The sequence below is a fragment of the Neofelis nebulosa genome, chromosome X (assembly GCF_028018385.1).
Source record: "Neofelis nebulosa isolate mNeoNeb1 chromosome X, mNeoNeb1.pri, whole genome shotgun sequence".
Classification (NCBI taxonomy): Eukaryota; Metazoa; Chordata; class Mammalia; order Carnivora; family Felidae; genus Neofelis; species Neofelis nebulosa.
In genome coordinates, this window is record NC_080800.1 from 40,906,884 (window position 1) to 40,927,476 (window position 20,593).

Consider the following 20,593-nt stretch of genomic DNA (forward strand, 5'->3'; position numbering starts at 1 on the left):
ATTGTAAAAATTCATCTGCAACGGGTAGCTGGCGTTCGTCTGTGAAGAATCAAACAGAGGCGCCTGGGTGACTCCGTTAAGCGTCCGACTTCAGCTCAGGTCATGATTTCATGGTTCATGGGTTCGAGCCCCGCGTCGGGCTCTGTGCTGATGGCTCGGAGCCTGGAGCCTGCTTCGGATTCTGTGTCTCCCTCTCTCTCTACCCCTCCCTTGCTCTCTCTCTCTCTCTCTCTCTCTTTCTCTCTCTGAAAAATAAACATTTTTTAAAAAGCCCCAGCCTCACCTTATACTTTGCCTGCACCAAGCCAGGAATAAGCCATTTCTCCAAGAAGCACAGTTTCCTTTTATTCGGCAATGGTACTTGGAAATCATGATCTGGTTTCAATATAAGCTTTTTGCTACTGGTGTATCATTGCTTCTAGGCCAGAGCAGTGAACAGCACTACGAAATAGACGAGCCAGCCCCCTAGGTGAGCTACCCGTATAGTCCCACAGGCACTCGTGCTCAGAAAAGCCTCATGTTTGGGGCTTAACGCTCTGTAATCACTGCCTTGAAATTCTTGGCAATTTTTTTAAATGTTTATTTTTGTGTGTGAAAAAGAGAGAGACAGAGACAGAGAGACAGAGTGTGAGCAGGGGAGGGGCAGAGAGAGAGGGGGACACAGAATCCGAAGCAGGCTCCAGGCTCTGAGCCGTCAGCCCAGAGCCCGACGCGGGGCTCGAACCCACAAACCGCGAGATCGTGACCCGAGCCAAAGTCAGACGCTCAACCGACTGAGTCACCCAGGCGCCTTGGAATTCTTTGCAGTTTTATCTTTACATTTGTGTTTGGTAAGTAGAGTCCAATGGGATAATGGAGCAGGCACCAGGGACTTGGAGGCTAAGCTCATGCATGACTCCCTGAGACAGGTCCTTGGGGGCCATTCTCCCATGCACTGGTGCCTTGGGCCCCGCCCAGCCTCCCCATCTCCAACCCTTCCCCGCAACCATTGTTGTCCTTTGTCCCCAGTGAAAGCCTAGGTGTGAGCACAAGGAATGTCAGGGTTGAGTGTGTTTACCCCACAACATCGTGAGACAAGGCAGGTGTGGTGGTAACATCCTACTCAGCAGGTGACGAGGGTAGCCCCTCACCCACCACCAATCCCGGTCACTGGCGCATCCTAGAACGGAGTTTGCAATATACTCGGAGGTCTCCCATTAGCTAATGGGTTGGGGCAGCAGGCCCGTGGGAAGAGGAGAGGCCTGGCTTGGTTTCCCTGCCCCAGACCTTGGTCTGGATACCAGCGGGAGGAGGGACCCAGCAACCATCAGGCTGGAGGGCCCACATGCCCCACGTGCAGGGCCTGTGAGCATCTCCACCCGCCATGAGGATCCTGTGCACAAGCGAGCCCCCCCCCCCCACGCCACGGGGCAGGCCTGGGGAGACCCTGTCTTCTTCCTTCTCACTGCCAGAATCTGGTTTGTGTCCCTCTCTTCTCTGCCAGCCCAAGGCAGTCCCCAGGACAAGTCACAAAACGAAATTTCAGTTAGGCCCCATGGGAGTTAAATGCTCTCAAGTTTGCTCTGAAAACTGACATTGCACAACAGAAAGATGCAGGGCACAATTCAGGCTACTACTTTTAATTTGTAAGGGTTTTTACTCAGAACAACATTCAATAGAGAATACAAACACTATGACAAGTCGAGTGAGTAAGAAACCGTGGAAGAAAGAAGAAAAGGAAAAAACTTTGCACTTTGCTCCTGCAAATTAATTAACATAATTACTTATTTCCTCTATCTACAATATGTACATACACCTACAGATGTTCCACATTTTCAATGCCAAGGTTGCTGCTAACAATAAAGCTACCAAGTAACGGTTAAGATTTCTTTTCACTTCCTTTTCACTTCAATACAGTCTAAGTCCTATGTTAATAAGTTATTTGAAATAATTCTTGTCTCTGGGTGATGCTGTTTGTTTCCAGTTTTAGGCACTTGCTTTGTCTTCTTTTTCGCTGCATTGTACTTTCTGGATGTTAAACATTTTAAATTTTTTTTTTAACGTTTATTTATTTTTGGGACAGAGAGAGACAGAGCGTGAACAGGGGAGGGGCAGAGAGAGAGGGAGACACAGAATCTGAAACGGGCTCCAGGCTCTGAGCTGTCAGCACAGAGCCCGAAGCGGGGCTCGAACTCACGGACCACGAGATCATGACCTGAGCTGAAGTCGGACGCTTGACCGACCGAGCCACCCAGGCGCCCCTGGATGTTAAACGTTTATGTATTTCAGAAGTGAAGCTACTAAAAAAGGCATACTTAGAGAAAGTTCTCTCCAATTCCTCTTGTCTCCTCCTCAACCCCTCTGTAAGCCCCTCTACAGGTAACCATTTTGATTAGTTTCTGGTTACTCTTCCAGTATTTTTGGAAAAAAAAAAAAAAGCAAATCCATATACATATTCTTATTTCCTCCCTTTCATATACAGAAGATAAAAACGCTATTGGGGCGCCTGGGTGGCTCAGTCGGTTAAGCGTCCGACTTCGGCTCAAGTCATGACCTTGCAGCTCGTGGGTCCGAGCCCCGCGTCGGGCTCTGTGCTGACAGCTCGGAGCCTGGAGCCTGCTTCGGATTCTGTGTCTCCCTCTCTCTCTGCCCCTCCCCTGTTCACATTCGGTCTCTCTCTCTCTCTCAAAAATAAATAGCCATTAAAAAAAATTTTTTCTCAACATCATTGACATGCTCTGCACATTTTTTTTTTTTTTTAGCAAAATAGCCTCCGTAGCAGTATGTAGACATCTTCTCATTTTTTTTTATACAACCGTATAATACTTCATTGTGAAGTTATACCTTCATTTATTCAACGGGTCCTTTACTGGTGGACATTCCAGATTGGTCCGGCATAGGGAGTATAGTCAGTAACAGTGTCATAACGTACGATGACAGACAGCGACCACACTCACCGTGACGAGCACCATGTAATGTATGGCATTGTCAAATCACTGTGTGGTACACCTGAAATGAACAGAACACTCTGTTAACTGTAGTTTAATTTAAAATGCCACAATAAGTAACCTTGTGCACTTACCGTTTCATAATTATACAGGCATACTTATGGGGAGAATTCCCAGTTATGGGATTGCTAGGTCAAGGGGTTAAATGTAATTTTGTTACATATTGCCAAATTCCCCTCCTTGGGAATTGTACCCTCTTGCACTCCCACTGGCAACGTGTGAGAATGCTGCTTTCTTGGGCCAGTGTGATTTGGGTAAAACGGTAACAGTGTGGTTTTAATTGGCATTTCTATTATTGTGAGTGAAAGTAAGCATCTTTTCAAATGTCACTTTCATTTCTCTGTGAACTCTGCCATTTGCCAATTTTTTTCTGCGAAGAGTTTAGTCTTTTCCTTCTTGATTGTTAAGATCTCTTTGTTCCCTTGGAGACGAACCTTTTGTCGCTCACATATATGTCAAATATTTTCTCTGGGTATGTCTTTTTACGTTTGATTATGATTGTGTGTCTTTACCGTAAATGAAATGTATTCATCTTCCATTTGTTGATCCTAAATGTTGAGCCTTAGTTCGCAAAGTTTTCTCTACTCCCAGGTGAAAAAGACATACAAGGAGGGGCGCCTGGATGGCTCAGTGGGTTAAGCGTCCGACTCTTGATTTCGGCTCAGGTCAGGATCTCATCGAGCCCGCGGTTGCGAGATCCAGCCTACTTGGGATTCTCCGTCTCCCTCTCTCTCTGCCTCTCCCCGGGCACACGCACACATTCTCTCTCTCTTCCTCAAAATAAATAAATCGACGTTAAAAACAAACAGAACTACAAGGAACTTTGCGTTCTGGCCAAGTGGGACTGCCCCATTCCACCTAAGCCCTTCTTCTCACAACTAAGAAACCCAGGACGTGATATAACAAACAAACATAAGACTCTGAAAGGTGGAAAGAAGGAAACAGGCTTCCTAAGGATGACAAACTGGACAGCACAGACGGAAAAACAAGCTCCAAGAAAAGCTTGATATCCCTCGCCAAAGGACCAGGAAAAGGACGGCAGAACGAGAGAAGAGCTTGGGGCGTTATCACCACTACCTCAACCAACCACCGGAAAAACCGCACCCCCACCCTCACCCCCACCCCATGGATCCTCCAACCCCCCCCCGGCCGAAGCAGGCAGTGCTTGGATTCCCCTGCAGGGGTACTGATGCACAGTACTCTAATCTCTCCTCATCCCAAGTGTTAGCAGGGCCCTGGAGGAAGCCGCGCCTCCTTCACGCTGACCCAGTTACAAGATGAAACAGGGATAGTAGCCATTCCCCTTCCCCCCCCAGACCCCTCCCCGTCCGCAGGGCCCAGTAGAGAGGGGGGGCCTTCAACACGAGCCAACATCAACAAGGCAGAAGGAGGCGGCGTGAGGCTTCCCCACCTTCACCAGGCATCAACAGGGCAAAAGGAGGTGGTGATAAGTGGGGTTTGGTGGTCCTCCACTTTTCCCTTCTTCTCCCTTTGTGTCTGAGGGGCCCAACGCAAAGCTGAGCTACTGTCCCTACCCGGTAACAAAACAGCAGTGACTCAACCCATGGCGCTCCTCCTCGCTAATGCCAGCGGGGGCCATTGAGAAGCTGAGTTTACCCCTACGCTAGGAGGCGGAGAGGTGTCATGAGTCAGTGCCTCGTTTTCACTGCAAACGCAGCAATGGAGCCAATACATCCATAACGAGGTAACGGGAGTCAGTGCTTACGTTTGCCAGGGCGGGGATCAGCGGGGACCAGAAGAGGCTGAACCTATATACCCACTCAGCCCTCCTGCTACACCTCAAGCAGGCACTACCCATTAAAAAAAGTAAATAAAAAGGAGGCGCCTGGGTGACTCAGTGGGTTAAGTGTCCGACTTCGGTTCAGGTCACGATCTTCGGGTCGGCGGGTTCGAGCCCCGCGTCGGGCTCTGTGCTGATGGCTCAGAGCCCGGCGCCTGCTTCAGATTCTGTGTCTCCCTCACTCTCTGCCCCTCTCCTGTCCATGCTTTGTCTCTCTCTCTCTCTCTCTCTCTCTCTTTCTCAAAAATAAACATTAAAAAAATTTTTTTAAAGAATGAATAAAATCCAGTCTGCAAACATCCAAAATGTCACGCATCATCATAAGATCCAGGGAAACAACAACGTGAATGCGATGAATCAGATGAACTTCTCTGATGAAATTTTAAGTTTATTTATTTTATTTTGAGAGACAGAGAGAGAGAGAGAGAGAGTGCATGCATGTGCCCAGGAGAGAGGCAGTAAGAGAGGGAGAGAGAGAGAATCCCAAGCAGGCTCTGCACTGTGAGCAGGGAGCCCGACATGGGGCTCCAACTTGCGAACTCAAGAAGCCACAAGATCAGGACCCGAGCCGAAATCAAGAGTCAGACGCATAACCTACAGAGCCACCCAGGCGCCCCAAAGTTATCTGACAAGGATTTTAATGCTTCCTCACACAATTACAAATTCTCTCCAAACAAATGAAAAAATACTGAAAATTTCAGCGAAGAAATCGAAGTTATATGAGAGAACCAAATAGAGATTATCAAACTGCAAAATACAACAATGAAAGACAATAAAGATGACAAGAAAAAAAATCTGTGAATCTGAAGACACATCAATAGACTTTCCCCAATCTGAACAACGAGAGACAAGAGTCTGAAGGACCAATGGGACAAATATAAAAGAACTAACATTTGTATCACAGGATATCAAAACAGACAGAGAGAAAGAGAAGGACTGCAAATGTTTTTGAAAAAATAATGGCTAAAAATTTCCCAAATTCGGTGAATTCGAAAAGATTCAAAAAGCTGAGAGGACCCCCACACAGGATCAATCTAAAGAAATCCATGCTAAGACACAAAACTTCTGAAAAGTTCTGAAAATTAAAGAGACCAAAAAATAAATAAATAAAAACCACCACCAACAACAAAAACAAACAAACAAACAAAAAACCCATGAGAACAGCCAGAGAGAAATAATGCATTACTTACAGTGGAACACCAATTTGAATCACAGGGGATTTCTCATGTGAAACCACATGGGCCAGTGGGAAATAGCACATTTTTTAAGTACTGGAAGAAAAGATTGTGGATTCTATATCAAGCAAAACTATCATTCAGAGATAAAGACATTCTTAGTCAAAGGAAACTAAGAGAATTTGTTACGAGAAAACCTACCCTTCAAGAATGGCTAAAGGACATTCTCTAAATAGAAAAGAAATGCTAACAGGCGGCTTGGAACTTTAGAAGGGAAAGAAGAACACAGGGATGGGTGAAGACAAGAAATTAGAAATCGAAAAGCAAAATAAACCCAGTAAAAGCAGAAGAAGGGAAATCATAAAGATAAGAGGAGTAATCAATGCAATTAAAAATAGGACAACAGGGGCGCCTGGGTGGCTCAGTCGGTTAAGCGTCCGACTTCAGCTCAGGTCACGATCTCGTGCTCCGTGAGTTCAAGCCCCGCGTCGGGCTCTGGGCTGATGGCTCGGAGCCTGGAGCCTGCTTCCGATTCTGTGTCTCCCTCTCTCTCTGCCCCTCCCCCGTTCATGCTCTGTCTCTCTCTGTCTCAAAAATAAATAAACGTTAAAAAAAAAAATTTAAAAAAATAGGACAACAATACAGAAAAATCGATGACACAAAAGGAAGTTGTTTTTAAGAAATCAATAAAACTGGTAAGCCTCTAGCAAGACTGACAAAGATTGAAAAGTGAGAAGACATGAATCACCAGTATAAGAAATAAAACATAGGCTATCATTACAGATCCCACCAAACACTTAAAGATGAATTAACGCCGATTTTACACAATCTCTTCCAGCACGTAGCACAGACAGGAACACTTTCCAACTCATGTTGTGATACTAATATGACCCAGATACCAAAACAAACAAAAACAGAACAAAAAGAAAAGAAAAACTGGAGAACAATATCTCTCGTGAACTTCAACGCAGTTAAATATTAGCAAACTTCAATAAAATATCAGCAAACCTAAGCCAGCAGTTTTTAAAAAGAATGATATACCATAACTTTGTGGGATTTACTTCAGCTGTGAAAGGCTGGTTCAACATTTGAAGATAAACCATTGTAATCTACCAGGCTAAAGAAGGCAAATCATATGATCATATCAACTGACACAGAAAAGGCGTTTGACAAAATCCAATACTTAGTCATGATAAAAAAACTTTCAGCAAACTAGGGATAAAGGGGAGCCATCTCAACGTCTTAAGAAATATCTACAAAAAACCTACAGCCGACATCTTATTTTATGGTGAAAGACTGAGTGTTTTCTTCTTCAGGTTGGGAACAGGCAATAATGCACACTTTTAATGCTCTTACTCAACACAGTGCTTGAAGTTCTAATCACTGGATAAGACGTTAAAGGCGTATGGATTGCACAGGAAGAAATGAAACTATCTCTTTGCAGGTGACACGATTATGTAAATAGAAAATCCTGGGGCACCTGGATGGCTCAGTGGGTTAAGCATCCGGCTTCGTCTCAGGTCACGATCTTCCGGTTGGTGGGTTTGAGCCCCGCGTCGGGCTCCGTGCTGACAGCTTGGAATCTGGAGCCTGCTTCAGATTCTGTCTTCGTCTCCTCTCTGCCCCTCCCCGTCTTGCACTCTGTCTCTCTCTCTCTCAAAAACAAACAAACAGACAGACAGACATTAAAAGAAAATCCTAAAGAATCTGCCAAAAAGACTCCTAGAGGGGCGCCTGGGTGGCGCCGTAGGTTGAGCGTCCGACTTCAGCCAGGTCACGATCTCGCGGTCCGTGAGTTCGAGCCCCGCGTCAGGCTCTGGGCTGACCGCTCGGAGCCTGGAGCCTGTTTCCGATTCTGTGTCTCCCTCTCTCTCTGCCCCTCCCCCGTTCATGCTCTGTCTCTCTCTGTCCCAAAAATAAATAAAAAACGTTGAAAAAAAAATTTTTAAAAAAAAAGACTCCTAGAAATAATAAGTGGGTTCAGCCAGGTTGTGGGATACAAGATCAACACACAAAACGAATTGCTTTTTATATGCTAACAACAAACATGTAGAAGCCAATATTCCGAATACCATACCATTTGCAGTCTTTCCAAAGAAAATGAAACACTTAAGTATCTACTTAAGAAAGCATGTACAAGATCTGTGTGTTGAAGATTACATGCTAAGGAAAGAAATCAAAGACAAAGAAAATTAATGGAGAAACATACAGTGTTCGTTGATTGAAATCCTCAACATAGTCACGATGCCAACTCCCCCACCCCCACCCCCACCCCCCCGCAAATCAATCCATAGGCTTATTGCAGTTCCAACCAAAATACCAAGAAGGTTTTTCGTAGGCATAGACAAGCATATTCTAAGATCTATTTGGCAAGGTACATGCCTTAGAATAGCTAAAACAGTACTGAAAAAAGCAGAATCAAGTGGTAGGAATCACTTTCCCCAATGTCAAGGTGGAACAGACACAGCAATGAATGGAAGAGAATAGAGAACCCAGAAATAGACCCACATAAATATGCTCAACTGCTTTTTGACAAAGGTGAAACACGATTCAGTGGAGGGACAATAGCCTTGATGACAAATACTGCTGGGGCAACTGAACATCTACAGGTAGAAAAAAAACCCACCTTTACCTAAACCTCATATCTTCTACAAAAAAAATGAGTTCAAAATGAGTGACATTTTGACATAAATGTAAATTGTAAAACTGTACAACTTTTTTAAAAAAAATCATAGGAGAGGGGTGCCTGGGTGGCTCAGTTGGTTCAGCATAGCATTGGTTTTCGCTACGGTCATTATCTCATGGTTCATGAGTTCGAGCCCTGCGTCGGGCTCTGTGCCGATGGCAAGGAGCCTGGTTGAGAGTCTCTCTCTCCCTCTCTCTCTGCCCCTCCCCTGCTCTCTCTCTCACTCTCCCTCAAAATAAATAAACTTTTAAAAAAGTGGTAGATCCATACCAATAAAATATCACTTAGCAATAAAAAGGAACCAACTATTGACACAGTGACAATTTGGGTGGATCTCAAGGGAATTAGACTGAAAGAAAAAAATCCAATCCCGAAAGGTCATATGGTATATGGTTCTATCTATACAGCATTCTCGACATGACAAACGTATAGAAATGGCGAACAGATTAACCGTTGCCGTAAGCGAAGGATAAGGAAGGAAGATGTGGCTACAAAAGGCAACATGAAGGCTCCCCGTTGGTCATGTAACTGTTCTGTATCTTGACTAGTATCCGTGTCAATATCCTGGTTGTGATATTGTCCCGTAGGTGTGTTAGTCCACTCGGCGCTCCGTAATAAAATACCACAGTCTGGGTGGCTGAAGCAACAAACCTTATTTCTCACGTTTCTGGAGACTGGAAGTCTAAGACAAAGGTGCCACAGTTTCACTTCCTTGTAAGAGCCCTTTCCCGGCTTGCAGAAGGCTGCCTTCTTGCTGGGTCCTCACATGCCCAAGAGAGACAGCTCTGGTATCTCTTCCTCTTCTGTTCTTTTCTTTTTTGTATTTTTGTTAACGTTTATTCATCTTTGAGAGAGAGAAAGACAGTGTGAGTGGGTGAGGGGCAGAGAGAGAGGGAGACACAGAATCCGAAACGGGCTCCAGGCTCCGAGCTGTCAGCACAGAGCCCGACGAGGGGCTCGAACCCACGGACCGTGAGATCGTGACCTGAGCCGAAGTCAGTGGCTCAAACGACCGAGCCACCCAGGTGCTCCACTTCCTCTTCTTAAAAGGACACTAGGGGCGCCTGGGTGGCGCAGTCGGTTAAGCGTCCGACTTCAGCCAGGTCACGATCTCGCGGTCCATGAGTTCGAGCCCTGCGTCAGGCTCTGGGCTGACGGCTCGGAACCTGGAGCCTGTTTCCGATTCTGTGTCTCCCTCTCTCTCTGCCCCTCCCCCGTTCATGCTCTGTCTCTCTCTGTCCCAAAAATAAATAAAAAACGTTGAAAAAAAAAATAAAAGGACACTAATCCCATCATGGGGTCCCTGCTCTCAGGACCTCATCTAAAACTAATTAACTTGCAAAGACCCCACCTCCAAATACTATCACATTGGAGGGTAGGGCTTCAATGTACGAATTGGGGTGGGAGGCACATTCAGTTCATGGCAGGGATCTTTTTTTTATTATTATTGTGACAAAATATACATAGCATGAAGTTTGCCATTTTGACTACTTTTTTTTTTTTTAATTTTTAATGCTTTTATTTATTTTTGAGACAGAGAGAGACAGAGCATGAGCAGGGGAGGGGCAGAGAGAGGAGGAGACACAGAATCAGAAGCGGGATCCAGGCTCTGAGCTGTCAGCACAGAGCCCGACGCGGGGCTTGAACTCACAAACCGTGAGATCATGACCTGAACTGAAGTCGGACGCTTCACCGACGGAGCCACCCAGGCGCCCCCCATTTTGACTACTTTTAAAGGTACAGTTGGTGTGGCATTAAACATATTCACAGTGTGGTGTAACCATCACCATGGTCTATTTCCAAAACTTTTTAATTACTCAAAACAAAAACTCTATAACCATTAAGTAATAAATCCCTATTCTCCTCCGCCCAGCCCCTGGTAACCTCTATTCTACATTTTGTCTCTATGAATTTGCCTATTTGTGCTATAGTTTTGCAAGAGGTTATCGTTGGGGGCAGGTTATAGGTAAAAGTACACAGGATCTCTCTGTATTGTTTCTTACAACTGCGTATGAATCCACAATTATCTCATGTTTTTAATAAACATTTTAATGTTTATTTATTTTGAGAGAGAGAGAGACAGAGCATGAGCAGGGGAGGGGCAGAGAGAGAGGGAGACACAGAATCCGAAACAGGCTCCAGGCTCCGAGCTGTCAGCACAGAGCCCAACGCAGGGGTCGAACCCACGGACCGCGAGATCATGACCTGAGCCGAAGTCGGACACTCAACCGACTGAGCGACCCAAGCGCCCTCTCATTTTTTTTAAAAAAAGGAAATTTATTCATGTCTTCCTCTATTACTTGTATGATTTTATTTTTGATCATTATTTCGATCTCTGATCCGTTTACTAATTAACCTCTTAACGACTTGAACTGGATATTGCCTCACACACCCGTGGGACCAGGACCCCTCTCCCCCTGCCAACCGTTTCTACATTGCATCAAATAATTTTGGTCTTTTCAGCTTCTCTTATTCCCACTCCCTACCCTTTCATCGTTGCAGCTGATGCTCCCAGAAGACAGTATACCTTCGAAGGAAAGGCAGAAATTGCAACAACCCCAGGAGGAATACATAATAACCATCAACTACAGTGACACCAGGAAAAACGACGATGATTTACTGACTGCTAGGAATTCTAGAGAATTGACTCATTTAATCTTTACATCAACATCTCAGGAAAGGTCCGGTCCGTTCAATTTTATAAATGAGGACGTTTCATCTTGGGGAGGCCAACGTCTAAGCCAAAATCCTGTCTATTAAAATGATGGAGTGGGCATAAGAGTGTGCACGCCTTCCTCTGTGAAGCACTGAATTGAATCCAGGAGCCCTCATTTAGAAAGCAGCAGGACATTCAGCTGGCCCAGGTCTTTTCTCGTCCGACAGCGGGTGGTTTGACGACAGAAATTTATTGTCTCACAGATCTGGAGGCTGGAGGTCCAGGATCACGGTGTCTATGGGTCTGGTGTCTCCTGAGGCCTCTCTCCTTGGTTTGCAGACGGCCACCTTCTCCTCCTTACGTCCTCCCATGGTCTTTCCTCTGTGCGTGCACACCCCTGGTGTTTCTTTTGTGTTCAGATTTTCCTGGGACACCAGTCAGATTGGATCGGGGCCCATCCTAACAGCCTCGTTTTGACTTAATCCCCTCCTTAAAGGCTCTGTCTCCAAATACGGTCACATGCTGAGGTCCTGGGGATTAGGGCTTCAGTATATAAATTTGAAGGGGTATACAGTTCAGTCTATCACGGGCCCTGAGACCGGGAAAGAAGAGAAAGTTTATAACCAAGAGAAACACCTCTACAAAATCGTATGTGATTCAAGTGGGTACAGCCCTTCCGTCCCTTTCCATTTCATTTCATCTCGTGTCTTTCAGACTTCTTCTGACCATAGCCATGATTTAAAAAAAAAAAAAAAATTTAAGTTCATTTATTTATTTTGAGGGAGAGAGTGCATGTGCACAAGTAGGGAAGGGACAGAGAGAGGAGAGAGAGAATCCCCAGCAAGGCTCTACGCTGTCCCCGCAGAGCCCCACGAGGGGCTCAAACCCACGAAGCACGAGATCATGACCCGGGCTGAAATCAAGAGTCAGACGCTTAACCGATGCAGCCACCCAGGCGTCCCTTTGATAAAGAAAATTTTAAACACATTTTGCATGCATATTTATTTTTATAAAACCGGACAAGCGTCACGATTTAATTCTGATGTACCATGTGCAGTGGATTTTGACATCGTCTGTTGTTATTTTCCATTTTATTCTGCTCCTTTTAGTTAAAAGACTGCGAGTTGCCCCCTCACTGAATTGATTTTAGGAACTACTCTCTTTTACAACCTGCTGTTTGAAAATCAATGTTCTAATCTGTGCTGTCAGCTGTGACTGCCAATTTTTTGGTGTTCATTCTACTCCTGTTCTCAGAGCCCCAATCCTCCTCTCCCACCGCCCCACACATGTACTCGGTCCATTGGAGTTTGCTTTTTTTCAAAACCTTGACCCGCTCAGGCGTTAGTTCCGGTCCTTAATTGCATCGTTTCTGTCCGCCGCCCGGGAAACTGTGGCACTATTTCCTCTGTAACAAACAGAGAATTGCCATCTAATGGTGGAAGGGGGACAATGCAAGCTTATATTTAGCATCCTTCTCCCCCGCTCCTTTCTTTCTTTTTCTGCTCTCCCCCATGACCCCCGACCGATGCAATTTTCACAAACACTTAGCATTTTAGCAGGGACTCTTTAAAAAAGTCTCCCGGAAGTTCTGTAAATTCAGCGACTCCTTTCACGGAAGGTTGAAGGCCGGGGGCGGGCAGGGGGTGGGGGCAGATGTGGCTCTGGCCCACGCCGGCTGCGTGACCTCGAACGTGCCAGTTACTTGAGTCTTGGCTGTCTTGGCCACAAAGGTAACATGAGAAAACGTGGCCTGGCGACCCTGTTGAGGTGTCTCGCGGTTCCACAAAGAAAATACAGCCGGCCTCTGTTTTCAACGCGCCGGCCATATCCTGTTAAATCTCGGGCAGATCATGCCATTCCCTGCTGGAAACCCTCCGCTGGGTTCTCAGAGTAAACATGGAAGTCCTTACCGATACCTAACATGTCCCACATAATGTGATCTGCTCACCTCCCCCCACCTCCCGCCCCCTGCGACACCACCAAGCAGGGACATTGGAACGCCACTGCCTGCTTCCATTGGGCCCGGGGGTAGGAATTAGGTAGAAGATCAGCTCCTTGCTTGGCCCACTGGAATCGTGCTCAGGGACTGTGATGTGATTGCCTGGTGCAGGGTGGGTATTACCAAAAAGATTTCCTGTTCTGTAAGGCGACCTTTTCCCCGTTCCCTTGGCTGGGGGAAACCGGCTTTTCTTGGAGCTTTTTTTTTCTGTCTGCACCTGTTGGCTGTTCCCCCCCCCCCCCCCCCCCGGAAGGGTTCTGCAGCCCCTTGGCCAGGGTATGGGGGGGGGGCAATGAGAAAGCTAAGGAAACTCACTCCCATGTTGTTCTTCAATGTGGAGGTCCCTAAGCAGCCCCCCCCCCCCGTTCCTCTCGCCTTTCTCCACATTTCACAGTCTCCCTAATGCTTGTTTGTGTGTTATTTCCGGGGTTTGTTTAAGAGGTAGGACCTAGGAGGAACGGGGCCACTTTACTGAAGAGACAACCAGAAGTGAGTAGTAGTCCCCGCTCTCTCTCTCTCTCTCTCTCTCTCTCTCAAAATAAATAGATAAATAAATAAATAAACTTTATTTAAAAAAGGGAAGGGGCGCCTGGGTGGCTCAGTCGGTTAAGCGTCCGACTTCGGCTCAGGTCATGATCTCGCGGTATGTGAGTTCCAGCCCCCGCATCCGGCTCTGTGCTGACAGCTCAGAGCCGGGAGCCTGTTTCAGATTCTGTGTCTCCCTCTCTCTCTGACCCTCCCCCATTCATGCTCTGTCTCTCCCTGTCTGAAAAATAAATAAACGTTAAAAAAAAAGGGGGGGGGAAAGAAGAAATACAAGAAATAAAATCACGCAGCACGGGAGAACCACCTTCCCTAGGAAGGGCAGGGGAATTCCTGTGTATCTATCTGACAGATGCAATAAAACAGAAAAAAAAAAAAAAAAAAAAACACAACCCAGCTAAGATTGTGGAGGTTTTGCTCCGAACAGAGGCATCCCACTGCGGGCAGTGAGTAGGGCTGAAATTCAGTCACATTCCCTTTTCAAAACTCCGTGCCCTGGTGTGAATAAATCCATGAGGACGTTGTGCCATCTGTAATTCACCTGCCCACAAGGGGCATCATTTTGTATGCAGGAAGGTGCTGTACGAACTGGGAGGCACTCAATGCACATTATGTCTTCCTAGAATGCGCCCTTAACTGCAGTAATGAGCCCACTCCCTCTCTGGGCTTGTGGGGCTCAGAGCTTGGCGTGTCTTCGGGTCTCTGGGGAAGGGGAGGGTACCGTCTAGGCAGCCGCCCCCCTTCGGTTTTCCCATCCGAGAAATCTTTCCACTTTCCAGCTTCCAAAAATGCCTTAAAATTTCTGGTCCACTGGTGGACCAGAGCTTTTACAGGTCAATATGTTTTTAAATGTCTCTTCGGATGTTTCGCTGGGATTCTGCAAGAAGGCGTCGGTGTCTCATCTTGTACTTGAAACCTGATCGTCACCTTTGAAAAACTTGCCCCATGTGTCTGTGCCCTGGCAACCCTAAAATAAATGAATGATGCGATGACATGAGGTGAAAAACAAATTTACAACTTAATTGAATTCTAAACAACCCTGGTATCAGTTTATGAAAGAGGAAAGAATAGAGCAGAGGCTTTGTAGATTCATCCCATACCTCCCCTCAACCAAAATGGGGCAGGAAACCAAATACGTAAACGACACAAATACAATCTGGGAAATTTTCCTAAATAGACTATTACGATAGTCTTATAATCTCTCCTGCCCCTCCCCCACCCCCTCTCTTTACACACACACACACACACACACACACACACACACAGAGTACTATGGAGTTTTAGTTTATAGGAAACTATACTTTTCTATAGTTTATAGGAAACTATAAGTTTTAGTTTATAGTCTTTGTTTATAGGAAGAGCTTCAGTTTTCTGAATATAAATCCATATAACGGATTATAAAATATTAAGTTCTTACTTGTGTAGAATTAACCTTTACCCAAAGAGAGGTCTGGCTTGGGTCCACGGCTCTTGAGAGGTGACGTGTAAGTCCTTATGAGCCCTACCTGTGAAGTGTCTTTGCTCTACAAGGGGGAGTCTTGGGTCACACCAGATAATCTAACAATGTGATTGATGATGGGGGCTTTGGGTCGTGTGCTATCAGCTCCCCTCTGGAGGAGCTGGAATCTAGGGTCAGCCACAAAGGCGGCCAGCCGTGTCTGTGTGACCGAGCCCCAGTGAAATCTCAGGACACCGAGGCTCAGATGAGTTTCCCTGTTGATACTATCCTGTGTATATTGTTACACACTGCTGAGAGGAGCTAGCTCTGTCTATGACTCCACCGGAAGAGGACAATTGAAAGCTTGTCACTTGGAACTCTCCCAGATCCAGACCCCGCCCTATGTGCGTCTTCCTGAGGCCGATTTTAATTTGTGTCCTTTCTCCATGATAAGCCATAACCAGACGTTTAACAGCATTTCTGAGTTTTGTGAGTCCTTGTAGTGAATTATCGAACTTAAGGGTGGTCTTGGGGAGCCCCTGAGCACAATACCAAATATAGTCAAGGGTACAGATTAGTAAGAATCTCATATATTGCCGGTAGAAACACAAAAATGGCCTAGCCACTTTGGAAGATAATTCGGTAGTTTCTTATAAATGTAAACTCATGGGACACCTGGGTGGCTGAGTCGGTGGAGCGTCCAACTTCGGCTCAGGTCATGATCTCGTCGCCCATGGGTTCGAGCCCCACGTCAGGCTCTGTGCTGACAGCTCAGAGCCTGGAGCCTGCTTCGGGTTCTGTGTCTCTCTCTCTCTCTCTGCCCCTCCTCCGCTCATGCTCTCTCTCTCTCTCTCTCTCTCTCAAAAAATAAATAAACATTAAAAAATAAACAAATAAAAATAAATGTAAACTCATAATAGACTTATCATATGACCCGGGAATCCTGCTCCTAGGTATCTACGGCAGTGAATTGAAAGATAATATTGACACACAAAAAACCTGTGTGTTAATGTTTAGAGCAACTTTATTCATAGTCACTCCAAACTGGAAACAACCATGATGTCTGTCAACAGATGATTACAAAAAACAAACAAACAAACAACAACAACAACAAAAAACTGCGTTACATCTACACGATGGAATTCTATCTGGCAATAAAAGGAACACACTTGATTCATGCAACAATATGGATGAATCATAAATGCATTTTGATTTTTTTAATGTTTATTTTATTATTTATTTTTGAGAGAGAGAGAGAGAGAGAGAGCACAAGTGAGGGTGGGGCAGAGAGAGAGGGGGATACAGAATCGGAAGCAGGCTCCAGGCTCTGAGCTGTCCGCACAGAGCCCGACGCGGGGCTCGAACTCACGGACTGCGAGATCATGACCTGAGCCGAAGTCAGACGCTTAACCAACTGAGCCACGCTGGTGCCCCTTAGGTAACCTTTTTGAAAAGCAAACTTATTTTGGAGGTGCCTGGGTGTCTGACTCTTGATTTCTGCTCAGGTCACGATCTCACGGTTTGTGGGATTGAGCCCCACGCCGGGCTCTGCACTGATAGCATGGAGACTGCTTGGGATTCTCTCCCTCTGTCTCTGCCCCTCCCCTGCTTGCCCACTCTCGTTCTCTAAATAAATAAATAAACAAATAAATAAATAAATAAAATCAACTTACTTTGGGATAATTTTAGATTTATAGAATAGTTACAAAGACAGTACAGAGAGCTCCTGTATACCTCTCAACAGTTTTCCTCGTTGTTCACATCTTTCGTTTCTCTGGTGCATCTTTCAACGAGAAAGGAACATTAAGGGCGCCTGGGTGGCTCAGTCAGTTAAGCGTCCGACTTCAGCTCAGGTCACGATCTCGCCGTGAGTTCGAGCCCCGCGTCGGGCTCTGTGCTGACAGCTCAGAGCCCGGAGCCTGCTTCGGATTCTGTGTCTCCCTCTCTCTCTGCCCCTCCCCTGCTCACGCTCTGCCTCTCTCTGTCTCAAAAATAAAACTAAAAATAAAACATTAAAAAAATTCATTTCTGTGGTGCACCTGTCAATCAAGAAAGGAACATTAGTACAATTGCTACTGAGTGAACTGCGGGCTCTATTTGAGTATCGCCAGTTTTTCCATTAACATCCTGTCTTCTGTTCTGGGGTCCAATCCAGGGTATCACACTGCATTTTCTTGTTCTGTCTCCCAATCAGCTTCTTCGAGTCCTTAACAGTTTCTCAGTCTTTCCTTGTTCTCCATGACCTTGACACTCTTGAGGAGTACTGGCCTTGGGTCTTGTAGAATGGCCCTCAATCGGGGTTTGTCGGATGCTTTTCTTCGGATGATACTGGTCTTATGAGTTTTGGGGGGGAATAGCACAGAGATGAAGTGCCTTTCTATCGTACCAGGGGGCATATGCTATCAACATCCCCAATTTCTGATAGCGTTAACCTTCATCCTGTGGTTAATGATGACGTTACCACGTCGTGCCACTGTAAAGTTTCTCTTTCCTTTTCTCTACTCTCACCTGGACAGGAGTCACTAAGTCTCTCGTGGCTCGGGAGAACGGGCATTAAGTTCCACTTTCCTGCAGGAGGAAGTACCCACCTACATTATTTGAAATTCCTTTGTAAGCAAGACTTGTCTCTTCTCCCCATTTATGTATTTATTGGAGCGTTTCCGATTAACTTGTGAAAACAGAGTTTTGCCTGGATAATCTAAGGCTAAATACAAAACGGACGACACATGAGCACTGTATTCTACTCAATAAATTTCTCACAGGACATCAGCAATTCTCAAACTACTTTTCATGCATACTAGTGTTGAACAGATGAGGACAAGGGGATTTGTTGTAACACCCCCAGTGTTTGTCCTATACGTGCACCATGACGATGTTTAATTTCTAAATTAGGCACAGTAGATTAACAATGACGGCTAATAATAAACTAGGACAATTATGACAGTATACTGTGATAAAAGTTGTGATGACGTGAGATGATAAAATGCCTGTGTGACGAGATAAAGTGAGGTGGACGACGCAGGCATTGTGACGTAGGGGTAGGCTCCTACCGGACCGTATGATGATATATCAGAAGAAGGATCATCTGGGACGCCCGGGTGGCTCAGTCGGTTGAGCCTCCGACTTCGGCTCAGGTCAGGATCTCACGGCCTGTGAGTTCGAGCCCTGCATCCGGCTCTGTGCGGACAGCTCGGAGCCTGGAGCCTGCTTCGGATTCTGTGTCTCCCTCTCTCTCCGCCCCTCCCCCACTTGTCCTCTCTCTCTGTCTCTCTCTCTCTCTCTCTCTCTCTCTCTCACACACACACACACACACAAATAAAGAAAGAAAGAAACATTAAAAAAAGACGATCATCTGCTTCCAGACCATGCATGGGTAACTGAAACCACAGTTAACAAAACCACAGATAAGGGGAGTGCTGTAAACAAATTGGGGTTAATAGGACCCAGATATCTCCCTTTAAGAAAAAAAACCTACAAATAAGCAAGTAGGGTAGGCTAGAATGAACCCTGCGGTGCTGGAGTAGAGTCAGAAATATCGGTCTGAATGTATATACATATACATTTACAGATGGATAGATACAGGATGAGAGCTCTTTGTGCGTACAAGAGTTAGTACACACACTTAGATTTCCTTGCTCTGTCTGCTGAGAGGGTCTAGAGGCAATGACTCCTCAGAATGAATGAGCACACCCAGCGCCCAGATCTCAGTTTCCCAATACTCTTCTCTAATAAAAAGAACCCGGGCTCCTTGGAGAAATGGCTGAGCCTAGAGGTGGAGAAAACTACCCGTGTACAGTAATATGCTGAGATCCAGATTATTATGTGATACCTTCAATATTGGCAACCAAGTCACTGAAAACGTTTCCACGCGAGCCGTTGGCATAGGAGCTAAACATCGCGAGCTGAATAGAGCCTGTGCGCCACAGCCTTTGTGTATGGTGGTGTAGGCTGTGCACTGCACAACCCTAGGGGCATCGTCCACGTAGAACACCATGTAGACAGCGTCCTTTAGGGCTTGGCAGTGGACAATGTGTGTGATCGTGCAGGCTTGATCCGTTATATGGGCCCTTTCCAGCCGAATAGCCTTCTGCTAGCGTTCCTTAATCCATCCTTCGCCCTAAAGGGACCAGTTGCCCATCAATCAGCCTGTTCAGGCTTTTCTCCCACCTATGTCAGCTCATGCTGCCCTCCCTACACCTTTCTTTATTCCTTTCCCCCCATCAACTCCGTCTCCATTACGATATTGCCCGTGCATCTTCTCCCAGGGAGCCTCAATCGGCCGTGACCCCCTTTGAAGCCTCAAGAAGTGAGGGCAGTCCTCTGCGGCCTTCTTCCGCTTCTTCCTCCTACGACGGAGATGTGAGTTCAGGAGCCTCATTCATCGTTTCGTCCCCTAAGAGGCTCTCCGCCCGAAGGTCGTGCGTGCTGCGTATCCTCGGCTATTAATGCTTTTGGCCCAAGTGTCTTGCAAGTGGCTTTTCAATCGAAATAGGAACATAAATTTTGTAGCTGTATCGGAGGTTATAGAATATACGACCAATACTGATTTCTTGCTCATGTCTGGGAAAGATGGTCGGGTAAAGCAAGTCTTTACTATCAAACTTAAAAGACCAACCCTTAGGGGCGCCTGGGTGGCTCTGTTGGTTAAGTCTCAAAGATAAATGAACATTAAAAAAATTTTTTTTTAAAAACAACTTTTAGCTCCTAAAGATCTCTAGATATGAAAACCCAAAGGCCTGTTTCAAGTCTCCAGAGGCTCAATTTACAATTGAGTGTGTATGCAAGCACCCAATTTTTAATGAATCTTTCGTCTTTTTTTTAATGTTTATTTTTGACAGAGAGAGAGAGAGACAGAGCATGAGCGGGGGAGGGGCAGAAAGAGAGGGAGACCGAGAATCCGAAGCAGGCTCCAGGCTCCGAGCTGTCCGCCCAGAGCCCGACGCGGGGCTCGAACCCACGAACCGTGAGATCGTGACCCGAGCCGAAGTCGGCGCTTAACCATCTGAGCCACCCAGGTACCCCTGTACATTTTTTTAAATTTATTTCTTTTGAGAGAGACACACAGAAAGCATGAGTAGGGGAGGAGCAGAGAGGGAGGGAGAGAAGGAGAATCCCAAGTAGGCTCCTGGCAGTCAGTGCGAAGAGTGCGGTGTGGGCCTCGAACCCACGAACCGTGAGATCATGACCTGCGCCGAAATCAAGGGTCAGACGCTCGGCCAACTCAACCAGCCTCTCAGCCCTGGTATGGAGAGCCTTGAGAGTTCAGTTATAAATATGGTGGTCACAAAAGGCCACAGCGAAAGGGGAT